Below are 21,161 nucleotides of genomic sequence, written 5' to 3'. Positions count from 1 at the left end.
ACCTCCCCTCCTTGTCCTCTCTTACCCACCAGACCCAGTTTATCAGCACCTCCCCTCCTTGTCCTCTCTTACCCACCAGACCCAGTTTATCAGCACCTCCCCTCCTTGTCCTCTCTTACCCACCAGACCCAGTTTATCAGCACCTCCCCTCCTTGTCCTCTCTTATCCACCAGACCCAGTTTATCAGCACCTCCCCTCCTTGTCCTCTCTTATCCACCAGACCCAGTTTATCAGCACCTCTGTCTTTCCCCCATCCCTTCTTCTCAAACACATCTATTGTACACCCCTCTATACACCTACTTCCTCATCCATTCTCCTTCATTCACACACAACATATAGCGTAGTCCTCCACACACCCATTCTCTCCCACCCTCCTACAAATATTCATATTCACCCTCCTTCACTCTCCCATTCATATGCACAGACACATACCCACACATACACCCACTCATACCCCCTCTCTCTCTCTCTCTCACACACACACACACACACACACACACACACACACACACACACACACACACACACACACACACACACACACACACATCGCATAGGTGATGACAAAATGTCTATGTTGTTCAAACACTGTGAATCAGACATCACAGGAATGGACCATTATACTGACTCCACATATTCAGCATCTTTATCTATCTTTGAGTATGCAATTATTGTTAAAAATAAGAACAACTTCATCACCCTGGTATTCTAGACATCAAGATTACCAGGGTGCTGGACTTCCTCTTATACTTTTTGAACCTGGTAGCACAGTAATGTGAGAACGTTGACACTTTCAAATGAGTCTACAACAATAACAGACTTGTTTTGGGACATGATTATTTTGAACAGGATTCTGTTTCTGTTGTCATACAGGTCACTTGAAAATGTGTAGGATCCCCACCCCCCTCCCTCCCTCCCTCCCTCCCTCCCTCCCTCCCTCCCTCCCTCCCTCACTCCTCACTCCTCCCTCCCTCCATCCCTCCATCCCTCCCTCCCTCACTCCTCCCTCCATCCCTCCATCCCTCCCTCCCTCACTCCTCCCTCCATCCATCCCTCCCTCCCTCCCTCCCTCCCTCACTCCTCCCTCCATCCCTCCATCCATCCCTCCCTCCCTCCCTCCCTCCCTCCCTCCCTCCCTCCCTCCCTCCTTCTGTAATGTCCCACTTTATGTTGTATTATGTAATGGGGATCCTAATAAACTAACCCCCCCTCCCCCCTCCCTCTGTAATGTCCCACTTTATGTTGTATTATCTAATGACTAGAAGAATGGAGGTCGGGACATCTGATATCGTTTGTTGAACTTTACTGAAAACATTTACAAGGATACATTCACTGTTGTTCACTAGTTCTGTAGCTCAACTAGTGCAAGAGTAAGACATGGAATGGAATACTGAGTGTATCAGTTCAAACAGGATTTACAAGTTGCATGGTCTCTCTCTCTCTCTCTCTCCCTCTTTCTCCCTCCTTACACTAAAGAGGCCAGGCCTTTCACAGTGATACTCATGACTAGAGGAAGGTATCCAGGCTGGTCCTTCATCTCTGTCCTCAGTGTGTCCTCCTCTCTCTTCAGTGTAACTTTAGAGTGACCAAAGAGACTCTCTGTCCTCTGATACAGCTCCTCCTCAGTCAGAACAGCCAGACCTGCATCTCTCAGAGAGAGGGTCTCCCCACTCCCTGCTGCCACATGCTGCACCTGGAGGACAAGCAGCACAGGAATTAAGGTGGCATCTGCATCCCTAGAATTTGCAACAATGAAAAACACTTTAAAATGACAAATAGTTAGACATTATACATGTTTTAATTGATATTGAACTGTTTATCAATGTGAAAACATAATGAAAGTCCTTTATACTGCAAAACTTGATTTGTATGCATTGTTTCAAATACTTAGAAGCAAATAGGCTTGTCCCAGTATTGATGAGTAGAGTTATTTTGGAGAGTTAGAGATATATTATTTTGAATGCTATAAAATAAACAAATGTATTTAATATAATTAGTGTTACAGCCTTGTAGATCACTCATTACAAATATATACAAGGACCTTAAGCATTCTTTCCAGTGGCAAACTGTTATCAGGAGAGGGGTCTATATTAAATCAAATGATTGGCTAATCAGACCCTTTTAGTATGTCATACATGTTATGATTCCAGTGATCATTTGGTGTGTTTAAATAAAACGTGTAATTGGTGTAACTCAATTTAAATGAAGGGAAATTACACTGAGCAAAATGATTCATCAAATCTCTTTAGTAAATGATTAAGTAAATTACTTTTAACGGTTAAATTACTTCAGATTTGAGATCGGCGGCCTCCATTTAAGAAACTCCTAAATGACTTATAAACGTGTAATTGATGTGACCTATACTTTGATGCAATACATCATTCAGGGCAGACCCACCACTATCCGGGAGATGGCGCTGTTCTGCATGTCATTCTGGATTTCATTCAAACACATTTGATTTGTAATTGCTTGAGCTAATAAAGCACACAGTACATGCTCGTTCCCTGTTGTATTGTTATTTTGGTCAATTTGATTTGAGGAAAGGCAGCTCCCTAATGCAGCTGTTTCAGCCTCCCTCGGTGATCTGTTATGGAGAGGCTAGCCTGGGGACTCAGTCAGCTGTAGCCCACTTGGGTGCTGCCATAGAGATTCATTAGTAGTGTCCGCCCAAGAAGGATTGATGTCATTTGCCAAAGATAAATAGACATCTTATCTCTGGTAGAAATTTCATAGTTGTTTATCGTCTTCTAGTTAGCTAGCTGAAAAGTCATCATGAATCATGTCAACAATCTCCTAGCAAATTATTTTAAAACTTGTAGAGATAAAACATCTTGGTGCTCATCAACCACTGAACAGGCCTCAGTTAAAATAGAGCAAGTTAGAAAATAATTCAACCTGAGTGGTTTGGATGGAACTTGCGGTGGCTAACAGCTGCTGTTTGAGGTAGCTAGCTAGCTACTACGTGTTGTTGTTAATGATTGATGTCAGAATATAAAAACCCATGGAACTGTATCTATGCAATGGTTGAAGTGAGGCAGAGAGTAGCTTTATAAACATTGTTGCTAAATTCATAACCTGAACATCTTGTTAACAGACAGGCAGAGGCAACTGCACTCAGAATGGTGTTCTGCTGCGTCCCATCACTCTAACAGTGATTAGCAATATTGCAGACCGATGCTGATATTGATTCTGAAGTAAAATAGACTTTACTCTATAAAGTATGCCGGACTACCGTGGTCTTCCTTGCAATAGGAGCCAAAGATATGGGCAGTAGCATATACACTGGTCATAACCCACGGAACCCAATTTAATTTGCAACGCTCGCGCACGTGACGCAAGCGGTGTAGTTAGCCTGTAATCAGCTGACTACACTGCTCACGTGACGCAAGCGGTGTAGTTAGCCTGTAATCAGCTGACTACACTGCTCACGTGACGCAAGCGGTGTAGTTAGCCTGTAATCAGCTGACTACACTGCTCACGTGACGCAAGCGGTGTAGTTAGCCTGTAATCAGCTGACTACACTGCTCACGTGACGCAAGTGGTGTAGTTAGCCTGTAATCAGCTGACTACACTGCTCACGTGACGCAAGCGGTGTAGTTAGCCTGTAATCAGCTGACTACACTGCTCACGTGACGCAAGCGGTGTAGTTAGCCTGTAATCAGCTGACTACACCGCTCACGTCGTCGGGTGCGCGAGCGTTGCAAAATACATTTAGAAATCTAGATTATTAAATTATTGCAACCACACTGCTCGCGCGCACCAACGAGCGTCTGCGTTGCCAAAGGTTAAAACAGAAGTCAGTTCTATTTCTGACGCAGATCGCGCTGCAAGTCCTGCCTCTCTCTTCTCCTCATTGGTTTATAGAAGCAGGTACCCACGTGCCATCTCCTCATTGGTTATACCCACGTGGGTAACTGAAAGACGAACGAGGTCAGTGGCGGTAATGGACCTAAGTTATGAAAGTTGCCAATCGCAATATAAAGTCAAGAGAAGAAAAGGCCTAGAAGGAGGAGAGATGACTAGAAACGATTCGGTTGACCATTTTATTGAGGATTAATTGTCGGAATAAAGGACCTTGTGCATTTCAGGTGAAATAACAACTCAATGTTTATATCCCAGTACAAATTAGCTAGCAACAGTAAGCTAGCAAAATAGGACAAATTAGCTAGCACGTGCAAGCTAGCTAGCTAAATTGTCATAAATGTTTAATGCTTTTCGACCTGTCCCTAAAATAATGTAATTGGTTCAGAGTTTGTTTTGATATCTTAACCTGCGTGTCATAATCTCGTTTGGTGTGAAGAGACAAAATACCTTTATGCACGATGGCGCATGCAGCCGGTTTGGGTTCCATGCTATGCTATAACGTTTTTTGTGTGTGGCTCAAAACTAATTTCTGGGATTGGTAATTATTTATGATGGTGCATTCAATGTTTAGTGTAGTAATGTATCGATGCATATTCACTTTTTTAATTGAGTTTGCCCCACCAATATTTTTGTTCGAAATCGCCACTGGTTACCGTCATTGGTGTCAGTACTGCTACTGGTGGTACAATGTTATCATAATGGTAGAAATATGAATTTATTTAACATGGGAAGAAACATTTACATAAACCTAAATACATTTACATAAACCCAAATACATTTACATAAACCCAAATACATTTACATAAACCCAAATACATTTACATAAACCCAAATACATTTACATAAACCCAAAACATTTACATAAACCCAAATACATTTACATAAACCCAAATACATTTACATAAACCCAAATACATTTACATAAACCCAAATACATTTACATAAACCTAAATACATTTACATAAACCCAAATACATTTACATAAACCCAAATACATTTACATAAACCTAAATACATTTACATAAACCCAAACACATTTACATACATTTACAACAAAAACCTAGAAAAATGAACTCCAGGTCATACAGGACTGGAGGCTCAATCAAGCAGGTGTGAACTCACCAGGATCTGCAGGGCCTGTAAGACTGGAGGACTGCAACAGGATCCCAACACAGAGAGACCTTCATCTGTCATTCCTGAAGATATAAATATACACACATAAAACCACAGTAGTGAACCTAGTTTCCCAGGAACTGATCAAATAATAACTGGAGAATCCTGTGAAAACTGCTCTCTATCTCACCGTCCATGGCACTGACAATGAGGTGGACGGCACTGAGAAGTGAGGATCTGATCTCGTCCTCATCCTTCCCAACACATTGGTCTACAAGATCCAGTATGGCCTGGACTGTTTCCCTCTCAGACTCTTCCAGATCACCCAGGTCAGGAGTCTCGCCTTCACACATCTGATCCAGCTGTGACGAGAGAGAGAGAGAGAGAGAGAGAGAGAGAGAGAGAGAGAAATATATTCATTCCTGCCATTAGGTAGGTAGGTAAGTAGGTAGGTGGGTAGGTGGGTAGGTAGTTAGGTAGGGGTGTGTGTGTGTGTGTGTGTGGCTACTACTATATGACTACTACTATAGTGCTACTATAGGACTACAATAGGGCTACTACTATAGGGTTACTACTATAGGGCTACTACTATAGGGTTACTACTATAGGGTTACTACTATAGGGTTACTACTATAGGGCTACTACTATAGGACTACTACTATAGGGTTACTACTATAGGACTACTACTATAGGACTACTACCATAGGGCTACTACTATAGGACTACTACTATAGGGTTACTACTATAGGACTACTACTATATGACTACTACTATAGGGTTACTACTATAGGACTACTACTATAGGGTTACTACTATAGGGCTACTACTATAGGGTTACTACTATAGGGCTACTACTATAGGGCTACTACTTTAAGGTTACTACTATAGGGATACTACTATAGGAATACTACTATAGGACTACTACTATAGGACTACTACTATAGGGCTACTATAGGACTACTCATATAGCGCTACTACTATAGGGCTACTACTATAGTAGGGTTACTACTATAGGGTTACTACTATAGGGCTACTACTATAGGACTACTACTATAAGGCTACTACTATAGGACTACTGCTATAGGGCTACTACTATAGGGCTACTACTATAGGGATACTACTATAGGAATACTACGACTATAGTGCTACTACTATAGGGTTACTATAGGACTACAATAGAGCTACTACTATAGGGCTACTACTATAGGACTACTACTATAGGGTTACTATAGGACTACTACTATAGGGTTACTACTATAGGGCTACTACTATAGGACTACTACTATAGGGCTACTATTATAGGACTACTACTATAGGGCTACTACTATAGGGATACTACTATAGGAATACTACGACTATAGTGCTACTACTATAGGGTTACTATAGGACTACTACTATAGGGTTACTACTATAGGGCTACTACTATAGGACTACTACTATAGGACTACTACTATAGGGCTACTATTATAGGACTACTACTATAGGACTACTACTATAGGACTACTACTATAGGACTACTACTATAGGGCTACTATTATAGGACTACTACTATAGGACTATCAGTTTCAGTTGGACATAAGCTATACATTTTATTGAGTTGCAATTGGCTGAAACAGACAACAAGAGGACGGGTCCAATCAGGTCCATTTGGTAAATCAGTTGTAATTACACATACCCAGAAACCTGTGGCAATTAGATCAGACCCGACCCAGAGCCGAGACAAAAGTCAGAATTTAGGACCCGAACCCACTCAGGTCCCGGGTCGGATTTCGGATCGGATTTCGGATCTGTTGGACCCGTGAAGACCTCTACCACTCACCACACTCTCCAGCACACTGACTGTCTCTCTGTCCTCCATGGTTGTCTTGAGGAGCTGGAGCAGAGAGGAGCGTTTGGCCACCGGCAGGACTGAAAGCAGCTGGAAATGACCACTCAGTTTGTCCAGTTCTATCAACACACAAACAACACAGAGACCATTTTGTCAAAGTGTCATATTTTTATGTAGCAAATCATTTATTTTTATATTCCAAAAGTGTGGAAACATTGTAATTACTAATCAAAGAGAACAATTTAAATATGGAACATTCCATTCAGTAGACTACATTACATGTTGACCAGACATTCTGCATTCCATTCAGTAGACTACATTCCATTCAGTAGACTACATTACATTCAGTAGACTACATGTTGACCAGACGTTCCATTCAGTAGACTACATTACATGTTGACCAGACATTCCATTCAGTAGACTACATTACATGTTGACCAGATGTTCCATTCAGTAGACTACATGTTGACCAGACGTTCCATTCAGTAGACTACATTACATGTTGACCAGACATTCCATTCAGTAGACTACATTACATGTTGACCAGATGTTCAATTCAGTAGACTACATTACATGTTGACCAGACATTCCATTCAGTAGACTACATGTTGACCAGACGTTCCATTCAGTAGACTACATTACATGTTGACCAGATGTTCCATTCAGTAGACTTCATTACATGTTGGCCGGACGTTCCATTCAGTAGACTACATTACATGTTGACCAGATGTTCTATTCAGTAGACTACATGTAGACCAGACGTTCCATTCAGTAGACTACATTACATGTTGACCAGATGTTCTATTCAGTAGACTACATTACATGTTGACCAGACATTCCATTCAGTAGACTACATGTTGACCAGACGTTCCATTCAGTAGACTACATTACATGTTGACCAGACGTTCCATTCAGTAGACTACATTACATGTTGACCAGATGTTCCATTCAGTAGACTACATGTTGACCAGACGTTCCATTCAGTAGACTACATTACATGTTGACCAGACATTCCATTCAGTAGACTACATTACATGTTGACCGGACGTTCCATTCAGTAGACTACAGTACATGTTGACCAGACGTTCCATTCAGTAGACTACATTACATGTTGACCAGACGTTCCATTCAGTAGACTACATTACATGTTGACCAGACGTTCCATTCAGTAGACTACATTACATGTTGACCAGACGTTCCATTCAGTAGACTACATTACATGTTGACCAGACATTCCATTCAGTAGACTACATGTTGACCAGACGTTCCATTCAGTAGACTACATTACATGTTGACCAGATGTTCCATTCAGTAGACTTCATTACATGTTGGCCGGACGTTCCATTCAGTAGACTACATTACATGTTGACCAGATGTTCTATTCAGTAGACTACATGTAGACCAGACGTTCCATTCAGTAGACTACATTACATGTTGACCAGATGTTCTATTCAGTAGACTACATTACATGTTGACCAGACATTCCATTCAGTAGACTACATGTTGACCAGACGTTCCATTCAGTAGACTACATTACATGTTGACCAGACGTTCCATTCAGTAGACTACATTACATGTTGACCAGATGTTCCATTCAGTAGACTACATGTTGACCAGACGTTCCATTCAGTAGACTACATTACATGTTGACCAGACATTCCATTCAGTAGACTACATTACATGTTGACCGGACGTTCCATTCAGTAGACTACAGTACATGTTGACCAGACGTTCCATTCAGTAGACTACATTACATGTTGACCAGACGTTCCATTCAGTAGACTACATTACATGTTGACCAGACGTTCCATTCAGTAGACTACATTACATGTTGACCAGACGTTCCATTCAGTAGACTACATTACATGTTGACCAGATGTTCCATTCAGTAGGCTACATTACATGTTGGACAGACGTTCCATTCAGTAGACTACATTACATGTTGACCAGACATTCCATTCAGTAGACTACATTACATGCTGACCAGACATTCCATTCAGTAGACTACATTACATGTTGACCAGACGTTCCATTCAGTAGACTACATTACATGTTGACCAGACGTTCCATTCAGTAGACTACATGTTGACCAGACGTTCCATTCAGTAGACTACATGTTGACCAGACATTCCATTCAGTAGACTACATTACATGTTGACCAGACATTCCATTCAGTAGACTACATGTTGACCAGACATTCCATTCAGTAGACTACATTACATGTTGACCAGACGCTCCATTCAGTAGACTACATTACATGTTGACCAGACGTTCCATTCAGTAGACTACATTACATGTTGACCAGACGTTCCATTCAGTAGACTACATTACATGTTGACCAGATGTTCAATTCAGTAGACTACATTACATGTTGACCAGACATTCCATTCAGTAGACTACATGTTGACCAGACATTCCATTCAGTAGACTACATTACATGTTGACCAGATGTTCCATTCAGTAGACTTCATTACATGTTGGCCGGACGTTCCATTCAGTAGACTACATTACATGTTGACCAGATGTTCTATTCAGTAGACTACATGTTGACCAGACGTTCCATTCAGTAGACTACATTACATGTTGACCAGATGTTCTATTCAGTAGACTACATTACATGTTGACCAGACATTCCATTCAGTAGACTACATGTTGACCAGACGTTCCATTCAGTAGACTACATTACATGTTGACCAGACGTTCCATTCAGTAGACTACATTACATGTTGACCGGACGTTCCATTCAGTAGACTACATTACATGTTGACCAGATGTTCCATTCAGTAGACTACATGTTGACCAGACGTTCCATTCAGTAGACTACATTACATGTTGACCAGACATTCCATTCAGTAGACTACATTACATGTTGACCGGACGTTCCATTCAGTAGACTACATTACATGTTGACCAGACGTTCCATTCAGTAGACTACATTACATGTTGACCAGACGTTCCATTCAGTAGACTACATTACATGTTGACCAGACGTTCTATTCAGTAGACTACATGTTGACCAGACGTTCCATTCAGTAGACTACATTACATGTTGACCAGATGTTCCATTCAGTAGGCTACATTACATGTTGGACAGACGTTCCATTCAGTAGACTACATTACATGTTGACCAGACATTCCATTCAGTAGACTACATTACATGCTGACCAGACATTCCATTCAGTAGACTACATTACATGTTCACCAGACATTCCATTCAGTAGACTACATTACATGTTGACCAGACATTCCATTCAGTAGACTACATGTTGACCAGACATTCCATTCAGTAGACTACATTACATGTTGACCAGACGCTCCATTCAGTAGACTACATTACATGTTGACCAGACGTTCCATTCAGTAGACTACATGTTGACCAGACGTTCCATTCAGTAGACTACATGTTGACCAGACATTCCATTCAGTAGACTACATTACATGTTGACCAGACATTCCATTCAGTAGACTACATGTTGACCAGACATTCCATTCAGTAGACTACATTACATGTTGACCAGACGCTCCATTCAGTAGACTACATTACATGTTGACCAGATGTTCCATTCAGTAGACTACATTACATGTTGACCAGATGTTCCATTCAGTAGACTACATGTTGACCAGACGTCCCATTCAGTAGACTACATTACATGTTGACCGGACGTTCCATTCAGTAGACTACATTACATGTTAACCAGACGTTCCATTCAGTAGACTACATTACATGTTGACCAGACATCCCATTCAGTAGACTACATTACATGTTGACCAGACGTTCCATTCAGTAGACTACATTACATGTTGACCGGACGTTCCATTCAGTAGACTACATTACATGTTAACCAGACGTTCCATTCAGTAGACTACATTACATGTTGACCAGACATTCCATTCAGTAGACTACATGTTGACCAGACGTTCCATTCAGTAGACTACATGTTGACCAGACGTTCCATTCAGTAGACTACATGTTGACCAGACATTCCATTCAGTAGACTACATTACATGTTGACCAGACATTCCATTCAGTAGACTACATGTTGACCAGACATTCCATTCAGTAGACTACATTACATGTTGACCAGACGTTCCATTCAGTAGACTACATTACATGTTGACCAGACGTTCCATTCAGTAGACTACATGTTGACCAGACGTTCCATTCAGTAGACTACATTACATGTTGACCAGACGTTCCATTCAGTAGACTACATTACATGTTGACCAGACGTTCCATTCAGTAGACTACATTACATGTTGACCAGACGTTCCATTCAGTAGACTACATTACATGTTGACCAGACATTCCATTCAGTAGACTACATGTTGACCAGATGTTCCATTCAGTAGACTACATTACATGTTGACCAGACATTCCTTTCAGTAGACTACATGTTGACCAGACGTTCCATTCAGTAGACTACATGTTGACCAGACATTCCATTTAGTAGACTATATGTTGACCAGACGTTCCATTCAGTAGACTACATGTTGACCAGACGTTCCATTCAGTAGACTACATGTTGACCAGACGTTCTATTTAGTAGACTACATGTTGACCAGACGTTCCATTCAGTAGACTACATGTTGACCAGACGTTCCATTCAGTAGACTACATGTTGACCGCTAAACAGGAGACATTACCCTCCACTGGCATTATTACCTTTGTTCAGATTTAAGGGGCTGTTGGCATCAAAGTCGCCTCTCAGGTCCATAATTCCATCCTCTTCAATCTCATCCTTTGACCAAACCTTTTCAAAGCCCCCATTGTTGCGGATGAGGCACAGCTCTGTGGGCAAGAGCAGACAACAGTCATTACCAGTCACACACAGACAGATACAGTGGCTGTACTAAATACAGTGGCTATACTAAATACAGTGGCTATACTCAATACAGTGGCTATACTCAATACAGTGGCTATACTCAATACAGTGGCTATACTCAATACAGTGGCTCTACTAAATACAGTGGCTATACTAAATACAGTGGCTATACTAAATACAGTGGCTGTACTAAATACAGTGGCTGTACTAAATACAGTTGCTACTAAATGCAGTGGCTATACTCAATACAGTGGCTGTACTAAATACAGTGGCTATACTAAATACAGTGGGATATACTAAATACAGTGGCTCTACTAAATACAGTGGCTATACTAAATACAGTGGCTATACTAAATACAGTGGCTGTACTAAATACAGTGGCTGTACTAAATACAGTTGCTACTAAATGCAGTGGCTATACTCAATACAGTGGCTGTACTAAATACAGTGGCTATACTAAATACAGTGGGATATACTAAATACACTGAGGAACATAGACGCTGTCTGTGTACTTTACCATGGTATTTAACCATGCAGCTATGCCTGGGACATTGACAAACCATACACTTCCTCACCAAACTGTCCATTGCATTTGACGTAGAGCTCAATCAGACTGTAGGCCATGACAGTATTTGCAGGAATACCCAGTGACACATCACTTTCTGTCTGTGTACTGCTGATCTGCTTCATAGAGGCCTGTGGAGAACATTTTAAATTAGTCAGAGACGTTTGGTGCCCAGACGACCCAGATTCTAACCCAGACAGTCACATATTCTACACCACCACATTTTCAGGAAGTGGTTCTAATGATAAAAACACGATTTGCTGCCTTTTGAGAAGTGTAACTTGCTCAAATTTATTTAGGGATTTCACCTAATTTGAACAGCCTCTCATAAAGAGCATAGGTTCAACTTCGTAAAAAATTATGTTTTCCCATCTCAAGAGGTATTTTTTTAATGACTATAGTAAGTGCCTATTAAGTAAGGTTGACCATATCAGGGTTGACCATTTTAAATCAGCCATAAATATCCTTGTGACAGGGGTAATGGAAGCCTGTTCGCAGGGAGTGGCAATGGAAAGCAAGCCCCCCATTTATTTGTTTAAATCTATGGAGAACAGGTTTGAAGTGTTACGCTCAACCCACTCAGTTTTCCACCACAAAACACCAGAAAATTAACTAAAGGAGGTTTTTACACCATGATTTAACTATTAGATGTTGAATATTTCTTTAGAAAACAGTTTCACCATATTAAAACGAGAGTTCACGTAAACAAATCTTCAGAAATGACTTTGTCAAAACAACAAAAGAACTAGGGCTTTTTCAATGATGGTGAAAACGTGGAGAAATGTTGGGATAAGTGGGTTAAACATTTTCCAGAAGTCACAGTCAAAATGCTGAATTGTGGCATTTTAGAAAGTCTTCAAAAGAAAAATTGAAAATATTGAAAATATCAAAGGTACTCTGTGAGTATTACGACTACTGAACAAACATCTGTGAGTATTACGACTACTGAACAGACATCTGTGAGTATTAAGACTACTGAACAGACATCTGTGAGTATTACGACTACTGAACAGACATCTGTGAGTATTACGACTACTGAACAGACATCTGTGAATATTACCACTACTGAACAGACATCTGTGAGTATTACCACTACTGAACAGACATATGTGAGTATTACGACTACTGAACAGACATCTGTGAGTATTACCACTACTGAACAGACATCTGTGAGTATTACCACGACTGAACAGACATTTGTGAGTATTACCACTACTGAACAGACATCTGTGAGTATTACGACTACTGAACAGACATCTGTGAGTATTAAGACTACTGAACAGACATCTGTGAGTATTACCACTACTGAACAGACATCTGTGAGTATTACGACAACCGAACAGACAGACATCTGTGAGTATTACCACAACCGAACAGACAGACATCTGTGAGTATTACCACAACCGAACAGACATCTGTGAATATTACCACGACTGAACAGACATCTGTGAATATTACCACGACTGAACAGACATTTGTGAGTATTACCACTACTGAACAGACATCTGTGAGTATTACGACTACTGAACAGACATCTGTGAGTATTAAGACTACTGAACAGACATCTGTGAGTATTACCACTACTGAACAGACATCTGTGAGTATTACGACAACCGAACAGACAGACATCTGTGAGTATTACCACAACCGAACAGACAGACATCTGTGAGTATTACGACTACTGAACAGACATCTGTGAGTATTACCACTACTGAACAGACATCTGTGAATATTACCACGACTGAACAGACATTTGTGAGTATTACCACTACTGAACAGACATCTGTGAGTATTACGACTACTGAACAGACATCTGTGAGCATTACCACTACTGAACAGACATCTGTGAGTATTACGACTACTGAACAGACATCTGTGAATATTACCACTACTGAACAGACAGACATCTGTGAGTATTACGACAACCGAACAGACAGACATCTGTGAGTATTACCACAACCGAACAGACAGACATCTGTGAGTATTACCACAACCGAACAGACAGACATCTGTGAGTATTACCACTACTGGACAGACATTTGTGAGTATTACGACTACTGAACAGACATCTGTGAGTATTACCACAACCGAACAGACAGACATCTGTGAGTATTACGACAACCGAACAGACAGACATCTGTGAGTATTACCACAACCGAACAGACAGACATCTGTGAGTATTACCACAACCGAACAGACAGACATCTGTGAGTATTACGACTACTGAACAGACATCTGTGAGTATTACCACTACTGAACAGACATCTGTGAATATTACCACTACTGAACAGACATCTGTGAGTATTACCACGACTGAACAGACATCTGTGAGTATTACCACGACTGAACAGACATTTGTGAGTATTACCACTACTGAACAGACATCTGTGAGTATTACCACTACTGGACAGACATTTGTGAGTATTACGACTACTGAACAGACATCTGTGAGTATTACCACAACCGAACAGACAGACATCTGTGAGTATTACGACAACCGAACAGACAGACATCTGTGAGTATTACCACAACCGAACAGACAGACATCTGTGAGTATTACGACTACTGAACAGACATCTGTGAGTATTACCACTACTGAACAGACATCTGTGAGTATTACGACTACTGAACAGACATCTGTGAGTATTACCACAACCGAACAGACAGACATCTGTGAGTATTACGACTAATGAACAGACATCTGTGAGTATTACCACTACTGGACAGACATCTGTGAGTATTACCACTACTGGACAGACATCTGTGAGTATTACCACTACTGAACAGACATCTGTGAGTATTACGACTACTGAACAGACATCTGTGAGTATTACGACTACTGAACAGACATCTGTGAGTATTACCACTACCGAACAGACAGACATCTGTGAGTATTACGACTACTGAACAGACATCTGTGAGTATTACCACTACTGAACAGACATCTGTGAGTATTACCACGACTGAACAGACATCTGTGAGTATTACCACGACTGAACAGACATTTGTGAGTATTACCACTACTGAACAGACATCTGTGAGTATTACCACTACTGGACAGACATTTGTGAGTATTACGACTACTGAACAGACATCTGTGAGTATTACCACAACCGAACAGACAGACATCTGTGAGTATTACGACAACCGAACAGACAGACATCTGTGAGTATTACCACAACCGAACAGACAGACATCTGTGAGTATTACGACTACTGAACAGACATCTGTGAGTATTACCACTACTGAACAGACATCTGTGAGTATTACGACTACTGAACAGACATCTGTGAGTATTACCACAACCGAACAGACAGACATCTGTGAGTATTACGACTACTGAACAGACATCTGTGAGTATTACCACTACTGGACAGACATCTGTGAGTATTACCACAACCGAACAGACAGACATCTGTGAGTATTACGACTACTGAACAGACATCTGTGAGTATTACCACTACTGAACAGACATCTGTGAATATTACCACTACTGAACAGACATCTGTGAGTATTACCACGACTGAACAGACATCTGTGAGTATTACCACGACTGAACAGACATTTGTGAGTATTACCACTACTGAACAGACATCTGTGAGTATTACCACTACTGGACAGACATTTGTGAGTATTACGACTACTGAACAGACATCTGTGAGTATTACCACAACCGAACAGACAGACATCTGTGAGTATTACGACAACCGAACAGACAGACATCTGTGAGTATTACCACAACCGAACAGACAGACATCTGTGAGTATTACGACTACTGAACAGACATCTGTGAGTATTACCACTACTGAACAGACATCTGTGAGTATTACGACTACTGAACAGACATCTGTGAGTATTACCACAACCGAACAGACAGACATCTGTGAGTATTACGACTACTGAACAGACATCTGTGAGTATTACCACTACTGGACAGACATCTGTGAGTATTACCACTACTGGACAGACATCTGTGAGTATTACCACTACTGAACAGACATCTGTGAGTATTACGACTACTGAACAGACATCTGTGAGTATTACGACTACTGAACAGACATCTGTGAGTATTACCACTACCGAACAGACAGACATCTGTGAGTATTACGACTACTGAACAGACATCTGTGAGTATTACCACGACTGAACAGACATCTGTGAATATTACCACTACTGAACAGACATCTGTGAGTATTACCACTACTGAACAGACATCTGTGAGTATTACGACTACTGAACAGACATCTGTGAGTATTACCACGACTGAACAGACATCTGTGAGTATTACCATGACTGAACAGACATTTGTGAGTATTACCACTACTGAACAGACATCTGTGAGTATTACCACTACTGGACAGACATTTGTGAGTATTACGACTACTGAACAGACATCTGTGAGTATTACCACTACCGAACAGACAGACATCTGTGAGTATTACGACAACCGAACAGACAGACATCTGTGAGTATTACCACAACCGAACAGACAGACATCTGTGAGTATTACGACTACTGAACAGACATCTGTGAGTATTACCACTACTGAACAGACATCTGTGAGTATTACGACTACTGAACAGACATCTGTGAGTATTACCACAACCGAACAGACAGACATCTGTGAGTATTACGACTACTGAACAGACATCTGTGAGTATTACCACTACTGGACAGACATCTGTGAGTATTACCACTACTGGACAGACATCTGTGAGTATTACCACTACTGAACAGACATCTGTGAGTATTACGACTACTGAACAGACATCTGTGAGTATTACGACTACTGAACAGACATCTGTGAGTATTACCACTACCGAACAGACATCTGTGAGTATTACCACTACCGAACAGACAGACAACTGTGAGTATTACCACTACTGAACAGACATCTGTGATCTGTCAATATGGTCCTGACATTGACTTTATTTATGAAGGCCTAGCTATCATGAAGTGAGATTATTGAGATTAAAAATCTATTTTACAACAGAGATTGTCTAAATCTGAGTTACCAGTAAAATATGAGGAAAATATAATTCACTTCGGTAGAACACTTGGTAATCTTTCTTCCTACCTTCCCGCTCAGGAACACACAGGCGCTCACGTTGGCTCCTACATTGCCATGCTTAAGGACATTGTTTGTGACCGGGCAAGGTAGTGATGTCATAATCCTCTCCGTCAAGACGCCTAACACTGCCCTGGGATTCGCACGGGCTGCTTGATCACAGGATGGGACATGTCCAGAACTCTGCAGGAGGGACACATTTTAGGTCATATTTCATAGAAATCTGGAAACACTGGAAAGCTACTTTAAAAGTAAACAAATGGATGTACCAATCACAGATTGTCTCTTTAAACTAAGCTAGTAGTGAAAACAGTGAGGAGGTAGTTTAAGTTTCAGGAAGTTGCTAAACCAGTACAGTTCCACTTCTTTCTTGTCTGAAATCACTTCAACCTGAAAATGTCCTTTTTACACAAAAGATACCTGCCTGATGTCATTGCAACCAGTTTTGCTCGCTGGTCTTGGGTCTTGGACTCCTTGGGAAGGTGAGCTGTATGATCTATTATGACTGTATTATGACTGTTATGACTGTAAAGACTATATATTACTGTTATGACTGTATCCTGACTGTATATGACTGTATTATGGCTGCATTATGATGTATTATGACAGTATTATGACTGTATTATGACTGTATATGAATGAAAATTATTGTATTATGACTCGTATGACTGTATTATGTCTATTATGAGTGTATATGACTGTATTGTGACTATTATGACTGAATATAACTGTATAATGACTTATGACTGTATATGACTGTATTGTGACTATTATGACTGTAGTATGACTATTATGACTGTATATGACTGCAATATGACTTGGTATGACTGTATTATGACTGTATATGACTGTATTATGATGTATTATGACTGTATTATGACTGTTATGACTATTATGACTATATTATGACTGTATTATGACTGTGTTATGACTATTATGACTATATATATATGACTGTATTATGGCTGCATTATGATGTATTATGACAGTATTATGACTGTATTATGACTGTATATGAATGAAAATTATTGTATTATGACTCGTATGACTGTATTATGTCTATTATGAGTGTATATGACTGTATTGTGACTATTATGACTGTAGTATGACTATTATGACTGTATATGACTGCATTATGACTTGGTATGACTGTATTATGATGTATTATGACTGTATATGACTGTATTATGATGTATTATGACTGTGTTATGACTATTATGACTATATATATATGACTGTATATGACTGTATTATGATGTATTATGACTGTATTATGACTATTATGACTATTATGACTATATTATGACTGTATTATGACTGTGTTATGACTATTATGACTATATATATATATGACTATATTATGACTGTATTATGACGTAGTATGACGATTATTACTTTATTATGACTATTATGACTTGGTATGACTGTATTATGACTGTGTTACGACTATTATGACTGTATATGACTGTATTGTGACTATTATGTATTATGACTGTGCTATGACTATTATGACTGTATTATGACTATTATGACTATTATGACTGTATAATGACTGTGTTATGACTATTATGACTGTATATACATGACTATATTATGACTGTATTATGATGTAGTATGACTATATATGACTATATTATGACTGTATTATGACTGTATTATGACTATATTATGATTGTATTATGACTGTATTATGACTGTATTATGACTGTATATGGCTGTATTATGGCTGTATTATGACTGTATTATGACTGTATTATGACTGTGTATGGCTGTATTATGAAGTATTATGTCTGTGTTATGACTATTATGACTGTATATGACTGTATTGTGACTATTATGACTGTATATGACTGTAGTATGACGTATTATGACTGTGCTATGACAATTATGACTGTATTATGACTATTATGACTATTATGACTGTATTCGACTGTATTGTGACTATTATGACTGTATATGACTGTATTATGACGTATTGTGACTGTGTTATGACTATTATGACTGTATTATGACTGTGTATGACTCTATTGTGACTGTGTTATGACTGTAGTATGACTATTATGACTGTATTATGACTATTATGACTGTATTATGATGTAGTATGACAATTAGGACTGTATTATGACTGTATTATGATGTAGTATGACTATTATGATGTATAATGATGTATTATGATGTATTATGACTGTATTATGATGTATTATGATGTATTATGACTGTATTATGACTGTATTATGATGTATTATGATGTATTATGATGTATTATGATGTATTATGACTGTATTATGATGTATTATGGTGTATTGTGACTGTATTATGACTGTATTATGATATATTATGACTGTATTATGACTGTATTATGACTGTATTATGACTGTATAATGACTGTATTATGACTGTATAATGACTGTATTATGATGTATAATGACTGTATTATGATGTATTATGATGTATTATGGCTGTATTATGATGTATTATGATGTATTATGACTGTATTATGATGTATTATGATGTATTATGACTGTATAATGACTGTATTATGACTGTATAATGACTGTATTATGATGTATTATGACTGTATTATGATGTGTTATGACTGTATTATGATGTATTATGGCTGTATTATGATGTATTATGATGTATTATGACTGTATAATGACTGTATTATGATGTGTTATGACTGTATAATGACTGTATTATGATGTATTATGACTGTATCATGACTGTATTATGATGTATTATGATGTATTGAACATATGTATAGTATAGGGTAACTCACCTGTTTTTTGAGTAGTTGTGTAAGTCCTTCACATCAACCTTCTCTTTGTTCAGGCTGCCAAGGGACAGCTTCTGTTTGGTGGACCATTTCCCTCCGATGGTCAGGTTGAAATCAGCCAACTTTGCCTCCACGTTTCCGTCTGCGTTCATTTCTTTCTTGTCACCAAATGTCCCACTGTAGTCCACAAAGTCAGACTCCTTGACAGCTGAGGGAAAGTTCAACATTTGAATGGACTCTATGCTATTATACCACAGCACATATCTATAACAGACACATCCATGACATATCTATAACAGACACATCCATCACATATCTATAACAGACACATCCATCACATATCTATAACAGACACATCCATTACATATCTATAACAGACACATCCATGACATTATCATTTTCCTATTCTGCTCAGAAAAACAAGAGTAGGATAAATATTTAAACCAATGGTCAGATATTTTAGAACAACAACCCATAGTTATTTTTTTTTTCACTAGCGGGATTTGTGCTATTTGTCACTAGCGGGAGGCTCTGGTGCTTACTTGGGCTTAAAGGTGTGTTTCCAGGCTCTCCAGGCTCCAGAACATCACCGAGGGTAAAGCCAGGGGACTGGTATTTGGGTTCCTGCCAGAAGCATCTGTGCCTGGTCTTGACAATGAGTGATCGGAGATTCAGTTTGTCTGTGTCATTCAGACTGGGCACAGGGATCAGGCGACCCGCATGATCTGTGTCCTTCACAAAGGCTTTTGTGGCTTTGGCAAACATCTGAGAGATGGTGATGGATCGTGTTTCTGGATGCAGCAGATGACAAAGACACAAATGACAAAGATGTCTAAGAAACAAAACTAGGATGAACACATGAACACTCAATACAACAGCTTCAGAAGAGCATTCTAAATACATTTCACAGTTGTCAAGACACTCAACAATGCAAACACAAGGCTCAATTTCCCTGGGAAAAGAGTGGATCAGAACAGAGTAGCATTGCTTTTGACATGACAGGAAACAGGATATAAACACAAACAGGATATCATTTCAGTCAAAAACATTGGTTGTGTATCATTCAAGGCAATCCACAGCATGCTGTAGATTTTTCGACTTCCTTTTTATATCGCAAAAATCAG

At 39.5% G+C, this 21,161-nt stretch overlaps 1 pseudogene; it reads right to left on the bottom strand.

The window, feature by feature from the left end:
- Positions 1–1,286: 1,286 nt before the first annotated feature.
- On the bottom strand, positions 1,287–20,827 carry LOC139405672 (gasdermin-E-like; annotated as a pseudogene).
- Positions 20,828–21,161: the final 334 nt, after the last annotated feature.

Source organism: Oncorhynchus clarkii, chromosome 3 (genome assembly GCF_045791955.1).
Source record: "Oncorhynchus clarkii lewisi isolate Uvic-CL-2024 chromosome 3, UVic_Ocla_1.0, whole genome shotgun sequence".
NCBI lineage: Eukaryota > Metazoa > Chordata > Actinopteri > Salmoniformes > Salmonidae > Oncorhynchus > Oncorhynchus clarkii.
This window is presented reverse-complemented; position numbering and strand designations above follow the sequence as displayed.